The sequence below is a fragment of the Suncus etruscus genome, chromosome 4 (assembly GCF_024139225.1).
Source record: "Suncus etruscus isolate mSunEtr1 chromosome 4, mSunEtr1.pri.cur, whole genome shotgun sequence".
Taxonomy (NCBI): Eukaryota; Metazoa; Chordata; class Mammalia; order Eulipotyphla; family Soricidae; genus Suncus; species Suncus etruscus.
The window spans coordinates 45,771,527-45,786,110 of record NC_064851.1 but is presented as its reverse complement, the minus strand read 5'-3'; the positions used below and the strand labels follow the sequence as shown (position 1 = coordinate 45,786,110).

The window sequence follows — 14,584 nt, the reverse complement described above, 5'->3', positions numbered from 1 at the left end:
AGAATACATGCTAGTGATGTACATTTGTTACAGTGGATGAACAAATACTGAGATAACTGAAGTCTGCAGTTTACATGAACTTTCGCTCTTTGTATTGTACTGTTCTCACATGTCATAATGCCAAGACCATCATGACAGTATCATACAAACTAATTCACTATTCTAACAATTCCTTGTGCTCATATTATTAATTCTTCCCTTCCTAATCTCGAGCAATCATTGACCTTCTTACTGTCTTTAGTTTTGTATGTCCAGAATGTCATATTGTTTTATTTGTGGGGGGGGGACCTCCTAAGTGTTCTCAGGGAACTTTGAGTTACTCCTGGTAATTCTTGGCCAGCAGTACCTATGGTTGTCTAGAGCCAAAGCATGCTGTATACTCAAGCTTTATGATGCCAGGATCAGGGTCTCCCTGGATATGCTTGGGGCCTCTAGGACTACACTTAATGATGTGGAGTGAGGGGGGGGGGGGTCATCTCGTGCCCTGGATCAAGTTGTCGTCAAGCAGGGACCAGAGAGATAGCACAGCTGTAGGGCGTTTGCCTTGCAGGCAGCCGAACCAGGACGGATGGTGGTTCAAATCTTGGCATCTCATATGGTCCCCTGTCCCTACCAGGAGAACTCAGAGCCAGGAGTAATTCCTGAGCGCCACTGGGTGTGACTCAAAAACCAAAACAAAAAAAATTTGTTGTCATGCATGTGACCATTTTTAGAAAGGCTCACTGTAGAACTTGTAAGTATATAGACTTTATAGTATATATATATATAGTATATATATAGTATATATATAGTATATAGACTTTTAAATTGGCTAAATTTTAAATTCTCCCTCCCTCCCTCCCTTCCTTCCTTCCTTCCTTCCTTCCTTCCTTCCTTCCTTCCTTCCTTCCTTCCTTCCTTCCTTCCTTCCTTCCTTCCTTCCTTCCTTCCTTCCACAGCAATGCTCAGAACTTACTCCTGGCTCTGCAGTCATAAATTACTCCTGGCAGGGCTGGAGAGATAGCACAGTGGTAGGGCGTTTGCCTGGCAAATGGCCGACCCAGGACCAACGGTGGTTCGAATCCCGGCATCCCATATGGTCCACTGAGCCTGCCAGGAGCGATTTCTGAGCAGAAAGCCAGGAGTAATCCCTGAGTGCCACTGGGTGTGGCCCAAAAACCACCAAAAAAAAAAAAATTACTCCTGGCAGACTCAGGATGTCATAGGGACGCCATGGATCTAACTCCCAATTGGCTGCATGCAAAGCAAATACCCTATCTGCTGTGCTATTGCTCTTGCCCCTCTTCCCTGCATTTTCACTTTAACAGAATCTTATGATACTGAAAAATATGCTCAGAAATCTATTCAGGGGCTTGAGCAATAGCACATCGAGTAGGGTGTTTGCCTACTTATTAAAACAACATGGCCAGGGCCAGAGAGATAGCACAGCGGTAAGGCGTTTACCTTTCATGCAGAAGGACGGTGGTTCGAATCTCGGCATCCCATATGGTCCCCCGAGCCTGCCAGGAGCAATTTCTGAGCATAGAGCCAGGAGTAACCCCTGAGCGCTGCAGTGTGTGACCCAAAAACCAAAAACAAAAACAAAAACAAACAAACAAAAAAAAACATGGCCAAACCGGAACAGACCTGGGTTCGAATTTCCGGCATCCCATATATTCCCCAGAGCCTACCAGGAGCGACTTCTGAGTGCAGAACCAGGAGTGGCCCTTGAGCACCCTGAAGTGGCCTCAAACCCTTAATAAAGAAATGTTTTTGTTTGTTTGGTTTTTGGGTCACACCCGGCAGCGCTCAGGGGTTACTCCTGGCTCTAGAATCAGAAATCGCCCTTGGTAGGCACAGGGGATCATATGGGATGTCGGAATTTGAACCACCATCCTTCTGCATGAAAGACAAACGCCTTACCTCCATGCTATCTCTCCGGCCCCAAGAAATGTTGTTTTCTTTTAATCTATTCAATGGGGCCGGAGAGATAGCATGGAGGTAAGGCATTTGCCTTGCATGTAGAAGGATGGTGGTTCGAATTCCGACATCCCATATGGTCCCCCGAGCCTGCCAGAAGCGATTTCTGAGTCTAGAGCCAGGAGTAACCCCTGAGCGCTTGCCGGGTGTCACCCAAAAAAAAAAAAAAAAAAAAAAAAAACAAGAAAAAAAATCTATTCAATGATCTATTATTATCTAGTTGTGAAAGTTATAAAGTTATGGTTTTTTTTTTTCAAGAGTTAAAATTTTTTGGAAGAGCATTTCTTTTGTTTTGGAGAGTGGCATCTGGGCTATCCCCACTGGTGCTTGGTTATACTCCTGGCTCTATGCTCAGGGGATGCTTTTATCAGTGCTCAAGAGGTCATGGAGGGTTGGCTCCATACACGGCATGGGCCTTAATCCCTCTTCACACTCTCCTCACAGAACATTTGTCAGCTATACTCAACAAATGTTCATTATCTTTATGTTCCAGTTACTATAATTGACTCTTGTTTACTTCTTTTTCTGCTGTTTGTTGAATAACAGGCATGAGTATTTGTGTATAATTGTCCTGCTTTCTCAACTTGATTGTAAATTTATTATGTTAAGGCAAAGACCTTTTAGGTAGGTCTAACAAGCTCTTAGTTTACATTCAATTACATTTAGATGATGCCTAACTCCTTTTGATTCTAACTCCAAATGTCTCTAGAATTTTTTTCTTTTTTTTTTCTTTTTGGATTTGGCCCACACCCGGTGATGCTCAGGGGTTATTCCTGGCTATGTGCTCAGAAATCACTCCTGGCTTGGGGCCAGAGAGATAGCACAATGGTAGGGCATTTGCCTTGCAAGCAGCTGACCCAGGACCAAAGGTGGTTTGAATCCCTGCATTCCACATGGTCCCCTGTGCCTGCCAGGAGCGATTTCTGAGCACAGAACCAGGAGTAACCCCTGAACACTGCCGGGTGTGGCCCAAAAATAAACAAAAAAGTAAAAGAAATAGCTCCTGGCTTGAAGGACCATATGGGATGCCTGAGGATCAAACCATGGTCAGTCCTAAGTCAGCTATGTGCAAGTTAAACGCCCTACCTCTGCACTACTGCTCCAGCTTGGTCTCTATAATTTCTTACCTCCTTTCTTTTCCCATTGTTAGAGCCCTAAACAACTCAAATCACCTCTCTCATCTAAAATAGTCTCGAACTTCCATTCTCTTAACTTTGAAATTTCCTTCTAAGTCTAATTTCCTCCTAAGTCTAAATGTGTCTGTCTGGAATATGCATCTTCTCATTTATCTTCTTAAGTACTGCTGACCCCAGAGGACAAAGGTGACATTCATGAGTCCATAGCCTAAGGGAGGTCAGAACCTTCCTTTCCTGTGCCTCCCTGCTTTGTCCCAATTCTTGAACTATTGGACTTGTCATACAGTTCATAAAAAGAACACACTCTGCTGTAGCTCTGGCCCCTCTCCCATGCTGGAATAAACTCTCCTTGTTCACATGTGAGTTTTTTTTCATCCTCTGAGTGAGAACCTGATTAAAAACTTTATTTGTTGGGCCCGGGGAGATAGCACAGCGGCGTTTGCCTTGCAAGTAGCCGATCCAGGACCAAAGGTGGTTGGTTCGAAACCCGGTGTCCCATATGGTCCCCCGTGCCCCATATGGTTCCCCGTGCCTGCCAGGAGCTATTTCTGAGCAGACAGCCAGGAGTAACCCCTGAGCAACGTCGGGTGTGGCCCCCAAAAAAAAAAACTTTATTTGTGCTTTATTTTGCTCATATTTTCATGACTCACTTGTTCACATCTTGATTTATTTGAATGTTAATTTATAGATTTCTTTCTTTGAATATAGTTTCCTTGAAAGCAGTGGACTATGTATTTTTCCTGTTTGTTCTATCATATTTAGATGTTTGGTGTAGCATAGTCAAGGGTGAGAGACAGTATAGGGCTTAAGGCACTTGCCTTGCATGCAGCCAAATTGGATTAAACCAAACATCACAGCATAAAGTCCCCCAAGTCCCACCAGGAATGATTCTCTGAGTACAGAGACAGGAGTAAGACCTGTCTTACTCATCAGGTGTAGTCCAAACCCTCCACCTCAAATCACCAAAATATATCTTTTTTTTTTTTTTTTTTTTTTTGTGGTTTTTGGGTCACACCTGGCAGTGCTCAGGGGTTATTCCTGGCTCCAGGCTCAGAAATTGCTCCTGGCAGGCACGGGAGGACCATATGGGACGCCGGGATTCGAACCGATGACCTCCTGCATGAGAGGCAAACGCCTTACCTCCATGCTATCTCTCCGGCCCCACCAAAATATATCTTTACTATGATAGCCAAAAAGTCTTGCTTTGTGTGTGTGTGTGTGTGTGTGTGTGTGTGTGTGTGTGTGGTTTTTGGGTCTCACCCGGCATTGCTCAGGGAAAACTCCTGGCTCCATGCTCAGAAATTGCTCCTGGCAGGCACGTGGGACCATATAGGAGGCTGGATTTGAACTGATGACCTTCTGCATGAAAGGGAAATGCCTTACATCCATGCTATCTCTCCGGCCCCTATGATAGCCCAAAAATTAAAACAACTCATTCATGTTTCTTTAAAACACCTTTGCTTGCTTTTTGCATTTAAAGCAAGTTCAGGTTTGAATGAAAAAGAAGGCCTCTTGGGACTGGAGAGATAGCACAGTGGTAAGGTGTTTGCCTTGCATGCAGCCAACCCGGAAGGAATCTGGTTCAATTACTGGCATCCCATATGGTCCCCTGGCTTGCCAGGGGTGATTTCTGAGTACAGAGCCAGGAGTAACCTCTGAGCGCCTCAGGGTGTGGCCCTAAAACCAATCAATCAATAAAGGTTAAAAAAAAGGAAGGCCGGGGCCGGAGAGATAGCATGGAGGTAAGGCATTTGCCTTTCATGCAGGAGGTCATCGGTTTGAATCCCGGCGCCCCATATGGTCCCCTGTGCCTGCCAGGAGCAATTTCTGAGCCTGGAGCCAGAAATAACCCATGAGCACTGCCGGGTGTGACCCAAAAAACCACAAAAAAAAAAAAAAAAAAAAGGAAGGCCTCTTAAGGTTGTCAGGAACCTACTTGATTTGAGACATTTCACATTTACTTTGTACTTCTCTGAAACTTAACTCTCACACATTGTGAATTCCACACACTGGAATTCTCTATAGGACCAATCTGGACAGAAAAGCAAAATTGACAGTTAAATAAAAAATCACTTCTATTTCCTCTGTGTACATTTCTCTTTGTCCTACCGGACTTCACCTACAGAATATATATTCAAAGATAATTGTTTTAAATTTCAGGATGAAGGCAGGAAGGCATTAAACCAGGTTTTTTGGGGGGATGGAAAGTTTGTATTTTCCCTATTACTCTATTGCTTGTGTTGTCTGCCAACAACCCAACACAGATGAAAGTATTTCGTTTCTAAATGATTTAAAAAAATATCTGGGAGCAGGAGAGAGTACAGCAGTAAGGTACAGCCTTGCATGTGGCCAACCCAGGATAGACTTGGGTTAGATTCCCAGCATCCCATTTGGCCCACTAGCCTGCCAGGAGCAATTTCTGAGCACAGAGCCAGGAATAATCTCTGAGCAATGCCAGGTATGGTCAAAAACAAAACAAAACAAAACAAAAACAAAAAACACGTTGGATAAGTGATGCATTTAAAGGTAAAACGTTCCCAGATTTGTAATGATTTATTTCCAATTGAGTGGCTGCACAAATGGTGTTTTTGTCTGCAGGCTCTCAGAATTTAATTGGGTGTTTTCCCCTACCCCTGATCCAAGATCCAATACCTGAGTCATTTCTCAGCTCTTGCAGATTCAGCTTAAAGAAAATTGCCCTGAGAAGACAGGCACAGATGATGTGGCTGTGGAAATGGGAAACAGCTTGCCCTATTCAAAAGGCTTGAACTCCCCAGAGGGGCTGTGGTTGATGAGGGAATGAGAGAGGGGAAAGCGATGAATGCAGATGGGAAGCATGGCTGCTATGCTCTGGGTGTGCGCCTGTTCAGAAAGTTCATCGGGTCACCGGGACAAGACTAGGAAAGCACATACACCTCTTTAACAGTCAATGGGTAGTAGAAGGATTGTCAGTTAAGATTGCAGATGCTCAATGAACATTTTTGTTTATTTATTTATTTTGGGGATCATATCTGGTGGTGCTCAGGGCTATGCTCAAGGATCATTTACTGGCCGGGCTCAAAGGTCCCTATGGAGTTCCAGGGATCAAACCTGGGTCAGCCATGTGCAAAACAAATGCCTTACCAGCTATACTAGCGCTTTGGACCTTCAGTAAAACTTTACAAATGGTCTTTCAATAAACAGATAAATGAATGGTCTTAAAAAATAAAGGCTGGGCCCGGAGAGATAGCACAGCGGCGTTTGCCTTGCAAGCAGCCAATCCAGGACCAAAGGTGGTTGGTTCGAATCCCGGTGTCCCATATGGTCCCCCGTGCCTGCCAGGAGCTATTTCTGAGCAGACAGCCAGGAGTAACCCCTGAGCACCGCCGGGTGTGGCCCAAAAGCCAAAAAAAAAAAAAAAAAAAAAAAAAAAATAAAGGCTATTGATACAAATTGCATTGGAAAATATTTTAAAAATAGCTACTATTCCTTATTATATTTAACAAAAAACTAATCAGGGTTTCTTTGTTTTTGTTTTGGGGCACTGCTCAGAGGTTACTCTTGATCTTTTTTATTTATTTATTTTTTTTTTGTGGGAAGCCACATTTGGCAGTGCTTGGGGTTACTTCTTGCTCTGCTCAGAAATTACTCCTGGCAGGCTTAGGGGACCATACGGAATGCTGGGAATTGGCCCCAGGATGGCTGCATGCAAGTCAAATACCCTATCGACTGTACTATCACTCAGCCTCCAATCAAAGTTTGTTGTTTTTTTTTTTTTTTTTTTTTTTTTTTGTGGTTTTTGGGTCACACCCGGCAGTGCTCAGGGGTTACTCCTGGCTCCATGCTCAGAAATTGCTCCTAGCAGGCACGGGGGACCGTATGGGACGCTGGGATTCGAACCGATGACCTCTTGCATGAAAGGCAAACGCCTTACCTCCATGCTATCTCTCCAGCCCCCAAAGTTTGTTTTTAAAGCACAGAATACATCTGAATTATTCTATAACTTTTGTAGTAGTAGGAACTCAGTTATAGTTACTGAATGAAGGATTAAATGAAGTCTAGTTTGAAACAAAATTCTTGCTAAGACGAAGGGCTACTAGGTAGGACTAAAAAATAGACAGTTGGGACATGAGAGACAGAACAGTAGGGCATTTGCCTTGCATTCAGCCAACCCAGGATGGATGGTGGTTCGATTCCCGCCATCCCATTTGATTTTCCAAGACTGCTTGTGGTGAATTCTGAGCGCAGAGCCAGTAGTAACCCCTGAGCGCTGCCAGGCATGACCCAAATACAAACAAACAAACAAACAAACAAAACCCAAAAAATAAAAATAAAAACAGGCAGTTGTACTTAGCTATATGCTCAGAAATCGCTCCTGACTTTGTGGACCCTATGGGATGCCGAGATCAAACCAAGGTCCATTCTGGGTCAGGTGCATGCAAGGCAAATGCCCTACTGCTGCGCTATAGCTTGGGCCCCTCATTATTCTTTTTTTTTTTTTTTTTTTTGGTTTTTTGGGCCACACCCGTTTGACACTCAGGGGTTACTCCTGGCTATGTGCTCAAAAATCGCCCCTGGCTTGGGGGGACCATATGGGACACTGGGGGATCGAACTGCGGTCCTTCCTTGGCTAGCGCTTGCAAGGCAGACACCTTACCTCCAGCGCCACCTACCCGGCCCCTCATTATTCTTTTAGTAAGACATGCCTATTAGCGGACACTCCCTGTTTAAACCAGTCCATGTAGTGACCATGGTGCTTTATATATCATTCTAGTACTTACGTAGCTATTGTAATAAATTTTTTTTTTTTTTTTTTGGTTTTTGGGCCACACCCGGCGGTGCTCAGGGGTTCCTCCTGGCTGTCTGCTCAGAAACAGCTCCTGGCAGGCACGGGGGACCATATGGGACACCGGGATTCGAACCAACCACCTTAGGTGCTGGATGGGCTGCTTGCAAGGCAAATGCCGCTGTGCCATCTCTCCGGGCCCCTATTGTAATAAATTAATGGTGAAATTATATTCAGGCTTTTTTGGAAAGGGGATTTGCAAGCAATGATCAGGGGACTTGGAAGTCACTCCCAGCAATTCTTGGTCAACCAGACTGGCAATTTAGTACTAGAGTCTAAGAATGTGGTGCTGCTGGGGCCCTGTTGCCTTCAGGGTCACACCTGCATACACTCTGGAACCTCTAACTTTGTGCTTAGAAGTGCTTAGGGACCACGTGGTGCAGGAAGAACCCAATACTAGAAATATGGCCTCTATATTGTATTATTATTTTTTTCTTTGGGCTTTGGGCCACACCCAATGACGCTCAGGGGTTACTCCTGGCTATGTGCTCAGAAATCGCTCCTGGAGGGAGGGAGGGAGGGAGGGAGGGAGGGAGGGAGGAAGGAAGGAAGGAAGGAAGGAAGGAAGGAAGGAAGGAAGGAAGGAAGGAAGGAAGGAAGGAAGGAAGGAAGGAAGGAAGGAAGGAAGGAAGGAAGGAAGGAAGGAAGGAAGGAAGGAAGGAAAAAGAAATTTCTCCTGGCTTGGGGGAACACATGGGATGCCAGGGATCAAACCGAGGTCCGACCTGGGTTAGCATGTGCAAGACAAATGCCCTACTGCTGTGCTATCTCTCCGGTCCCTATATTGTATCATTTTATCTTAGTCATGGTGTTTTACAATTTTATAATACAATCAATACCAAGGTTTCATGAGTATATCATTCCAACACCACCACCCACAACAAAGTTTTCACCGCCTCCACCATTCACAGGTCTCAGGGTCTCCCCATTCTGCTTTTTCCTACAACACTCCCTTCTGTTACTATGATAATCTCTATTGAGTAGACCAGTTCTTTGATTCTATTATCATGTTTTTTTTTTTTGGAGGGGGATTTGGGTCACACCTGACGGTGCTCAGGGGTTACTCTTGGCTCTGCACTCAGAAGTCACTCCTGGCAGGGTTGGGGGACCATATGGGATGCCAGGATTTGAAATGATGTCTGTCCTGTGTTGGCTTGTGTTCAAGGCAAACACCTTACTGCTGTGCTATTGCTCTGGCCCCTCTATTATCAGTTTTATTTAATAACATGATGTATCAGTGTTCTCAGGATTATTCTTCCAGTATTTATAGTTTAAACATGGTGTTTGGTTATCAAGAAATGATATTCTCTGACCAGAGATTTTATCTTATTTTAGATTGATATTTTCAATTTTATATATGTACATGTCTTGCAAAAATATACTTTTGGGCCAGAGAGATAGCATGGAGGTGAGGCATTTGCTTTGCATACAGAAGGACGGTAGTTCAAATCCCGGCATCCCATATGGTTCCCTGTGCCTGCCAGGGGCGATTTCTGAGTGTAGAGCCAGGAGTAACCCCTGAACGCTGCTGGGTGTGACCCAAAAAAATAACAAACAAAAAAGTTTATACTTTTAAAAACTTGATTCTATTATCAAATGAATAATAAATTTATTTATTTTTCCACAACCCTGCTTTTTTTGTGATTATAAAATTCACCTGTGCTGCTTTCTGTACCACCTTGATCATTAACAAAGTGTTGTTTTGAAAATGGCATAACACACTGTAAACTCCCTGTGCAGATGGTTGATACATTACTGTTTGGAAAAGGGATGGATGAATGGGAAATTCAATCCCACACCAATTTCTCCAGTGTTCACATCTAGAACAATAAAAACAATTACCTGGAATTACCCTGTACATTAAAAATACTCAATGCGTGAAAAGACTCACCAGCCTACCCTTTAACATGATAATGAGTCTAACTTCATTCTATTTCAAAGACAAATATTTTACTCTGAAAAAAAAAAAGACAAAAGGAAAGTATTTTAAACTCTCTCAATTAAACTTTTTGAATTTGAAGTTGAGAATAAAACTTTTACACTGAGCCTCACTTCACTAGATTAGACTTATATGAATCCCATGACCATGGACTCAGATCCAGGGAAAATAGCTTTACCTAATATTATTAGTCCATATTTTATTTTATTTATTTATATAAATAGATAAAATGAGTTCAGCTAGAGAAATAACTACACTGATAACTATCATGACTATGATAGTGAGTGAGAGAAATAGAAAGCCTGTCTTGAAGACAGGCAAGGGGTGTGGGGAGGGAGGGAGATGGAGGGCATTGGTGATGGCAGTGTTGTACTGGTGAAGGGGAGTGTTCTTTTTTATTATTATTATTATTATTATTATTATTATTATTATTATTATTATTATTATAATTTTTGGTTTTTGGGTCACACCGGCAATGCTCAGAGGTTACTCCTGGCTCTATGCTCAGAAATCGCTCCTGGCAGGCTCGGGGGACCATATGGGATGCCAAAATTCGAACCATCGTCCTTATGCATGCAAGGCAAACGCCTTACCTCCGTGCTATCTCTCTGGCCCAGGAGTGTTCTTTTTTTTATAACTAAAACCCAACTACAAACACATTTGTCCTAGGTTAGTGCACGCCTTATTGCTTGTGCCACCACTCTGGTCCCCCAAATAAAGATATTAAAAAAGGAAAAAGAATACTTTGGGGCCAGAGAGATAGCATACAGGTAAGTTTGAATTCCGGCATCCCATATGGTCCCCTCAGCCTGCCAGGAGCAATTTCTGAGCATAGAGCCAAGAGTAACACCTGAGCGCTGGAGGGTGTGACCCAAAAACAGAAAAACAAACAAGCAAACAAAAAAGATTACTTCTGGGCCAGAGTGAAAGTACAGAGGGTAGGGCCTTGCCTTGCACAAAGCTGAGCTAGGTTCAATCCCCAGCACCCCAAATGGTCCCCTTCTGAGCCTCTCCAGGAGTGATTTCTGAGCACAGAGTCAGGAATAAGCCCTGAACACTACCAGTTATGGCCCCAAAACAACAAAATAATAACAATAAATTATTTACTTAAATTGTAAGTCTATGGGGCCAGAGAGATAGCATGGAAGTAAGGCCTTTCATGCAGAAGGTCATTGGTTCAAATCCCGGCATCCCATATGGTCCCCCGAGCCTGCCAGGAGCAATTTCTGAGCATAGAGCCAGGAGTAACCCCTGAGCGCTGCCAGGTGTGACCCCAAAAAAAACAAGCAACAACAACAAAAAATTGTAAGTCTATGTAAATAACTATGATTTTTGCCTGCATTGGTCATCTGTGAATTGGGACGAAACATTGGTGGAACATGGAAATGGCAGCGTTTCTTTATTGACAAAAATCCTCAGTATTGGACCAGAGAGATAGCACAGCAGGTAGGGTCTTTGTCTTGCACACAGCCAATCCAGGACAGATGGTGGTTCAAATCCCGGCATCCCATATGGTCCCCTAAGCCTGTCAGGAGTAACCCTTGATGCCACACCCGGCTCCACTCAGGTGTTACTCATGACTCTGTGCTCAGAAATCACTTCTGGCAGGCTTGGGGGACCATATAGGATGCTAGGGATCAAACCTGGGTCTGTTCTGGGTCAGCGGCATGCAAGGCAAACACCCTACCGCTTGTATCACTCCAGCCCCCACTCTGATTCATTTCACTCAGAAAAATACTCTCCAAATCCATCCATGTATAAACAGATTTCTTTTTTTTTTTTTTTTTTTTTTTTTTTGTGGTTTTTGGGTCACACCCGGCAGTGCTCAGGGGTTACTCCTGGCTCCATGCTCAGAAATTGCTCCTGGCAGGCACAGGGGACCATATGGGATGCTGGGATTCGAACCGATGACCTCTTGCATGAAAGGCAAACGCTTTACCTCCATGCTATCTCTCCAGCCCCGTATAAACAGATTTCATAATGTCATTTTTTCTAATAGCTGCATAGTATCCGTTGTATAGATATATTACAGTTTCTTTAGCTACTTATCTGTTCTTGGGTACTTGGGCTATTTCCAGATTCTGACTATTGTAAATAGTGCAGAGGGCCTTTTTGTATTGTGTTTTTGGGTTCCTCAGATATATCTGTAGGAGTGGTATTGCTGGATCATATGGAAGCTCAATTTTTAGTGTTTTGAGGAATATCCATGTTGTTTTCCAGAAAGACTGGACCAGTCTACATTTCCACCAGCAGTGAATGAGATTTCCTTTCTCCCCACATTCATACCAGCAGTGTTCATTCTTGTTCTTTGTGATGTGTGCCAGTTTCTGTGGTGTGAGATAATATCTCATTGTTGTTTTGATTTGCATCTCCCTGATGTGGAGCATTTTTCATGTGCTTTTTGGCCATCTGTGTTTCTTCTTTGAGAAAATGTCTATTCATTTCCTCTCCCCATTTTTGGATAGAATTAGATTTTTTTTTCTTGCTGAATTTTACCAGTGCGTTGTATATCTTAGATATTAACCCCTTATCAGAGGAGTATTGGTGAATAGTTTCTTCCATTCCTTGGGGAGTTTTTGTATCCTACTCACCATTTTCTTTGAGGTGCAGAAGCTTCTCGGTTTAATGTGGTTCCATATGTTTACTTTAGCTTCCACTTACTTGGCTTGGTGTCTCTTTTTTTGAGGAAGGCAGACAATTTTTGCCTAGCTTAGATGTTTGTTCACTTAAAGCATAATTTTACACAAATACAATCTTCGCAAAAGAAAAATATATTAAAGTGAGATTGGGGCTGGAGAGATAGTGCTGCAGGGAAGGTGCTTGCCTTGCATGTGGCTAATCTGGGTTGAATCCCCAGAACCACATATGGTCCCTAAGTACTGTCAGAAGTGATCCCTGAGAACAGAACCAGGAGTAATTTCTGAATATATCCAGATGTGACCCCCCCAAAAAAAATGGCATCTATTAGTAAACAGAGACTTCTACAAAACGTTATGTTTTTTTTTCAGAGCTCAGTTGGAGCCCTAATCCAGATGAATAATATGAACTATTTATGTAGTGTTCCTCAAACTATGGTCCGCAGGCCACATATTGTATTTTTCCCACTTTGTTTCTTCACTTCAAGATAAGATATATGCAATGTGCATAGGAATTTGTCAATAGTTTTTGTTTTTACTCTAGTCTGGCTCTCCAATGGTCTGAGGGTCAGTGAACTGGCCCCCTGTTTAAAAAGTTTGAGGACCACTGATTGAGACTCACAGTGTGCAGGGATTATGTTAATAACTTAATAATCTATTGTCTCATATATTCCTCACCACACCTAACTATGAAAAAGAATAATAAGAGAGAGTGAAAAAAAAGCCCTTATTAGCTCTTTTGTTTATTTGTTTGTTTCTGGGCCACACACAGTGGTCCTCAGGGTCACTCCTGACTCTGCACTCAGAAATCGCCCCTACAGGTATGGCGGGCCATATGGGATGCTGGGAATTGAACCCGGGTCCATCCTAGGGCAAGGCAAATGCCCTACCGCTGTGCTATCTCTTCAACCCTCCACTCAATTTCGTTCTTTCTTTCTTTATATATATATATATATATTTTAAGCCAGTCAAATTGAGCAGTCTCCACTCCATTTCTTTCCTTCTCCTTGCTATACTCTGGAGCCAAAGGTGTTCAAAACAACTCTCATTTAGACCATTGCATTTCTTCATGCAGTTATTCTAAATACTACATATAAGTGGTACAGAAAACTGGCTTGGCGTACTGGGCTTCCACCTGCCAGCATGACCTTCCTCAAGAGCTTCCTGCCTCCCGGCTCGGCTTGTGGGGCTATGACAGCAGCAGACAGACACCAAAGCTGTGTTGAATGGCCAAGGTGCACCTGGACACTCTACATTGTGGAGAGCCACCTGTCTTGGTTAGATGGCTCTGGATTGGGATTCTCACTGGAATACCCCAACATTAGTCTGCATGCGGTATCCAGGGACCTCAGTATGTATCCAAAAGAGCATTTGTATGTCATGATGAATGCCAAATTTGGAGAGGAATCAAAAGAATCTGTTTCTGATGAAGAAGAGGAAGACAGTGACCATGATTATTGAGTCTATTGCTGAATTTAGTTAGATTTGTGCCTAGTGATAAAAACAACTTTGGAGGCGATGTTTACTGCACTGTGTGAATGCCGGGTGCTGCATCCAGACCCTGAGGATGAAGATTCAGATGATTATTATGGTGAAGAATATGATGTGGAAGCTGATGAACAAAGTCATGGGGATATCTGTCCATTTTATTCCTATGCAGGATGATCTCATCTAATAGCAGAAGGCCAAGCCAGCCTGGAGCCTTTAGAAGGGATGCTTTCTCAGTCCACGAGTAGTCAGTACAACATGGCTGGTGTCCAGACAGAAGATTCCTTACAGAATTATGAAGTATGAAGGTAGAAACTGCTCCTGCAATTGCTGGATAATTTGAGGATCAGATGTTGACCACTGAGATTGATTCCCATACTTTGAGATTCTGTTCATAACTGTGGGAGAGAACTTGTGTCTTTTCCACTGTGGTTTGGGTCTTGATGAAAATCTTTTGCTATCTCCTTGTTCTTCTGAACCAGTTATTTTCAGGACAGACTTTGCAGAGATAACATGCTGTCATTAGAGGAAGAAACTTTGACCATTATTTTCAAAGGTGAATTAACCTAATCAAGAGGGTATGTGTAGTTTGTTATTTACT

The 14,584-nt window shown here is 43.2% G+C and overlaps 1 pseudogene; it reads left to right on the top strand.

Annotated features, from left to right (window-relative positions):
- The first annotated feature begins 13,638 nt into the window (after positions 1–13,638).
- Positions 13,639–14,381, top strand: LOC126007051 (methylosome subunit pICln-like; annotated as a pseudogene).
- The last annotated feature ends 203 nt before the right edge of the window (positions 14,382–14,584 follow it).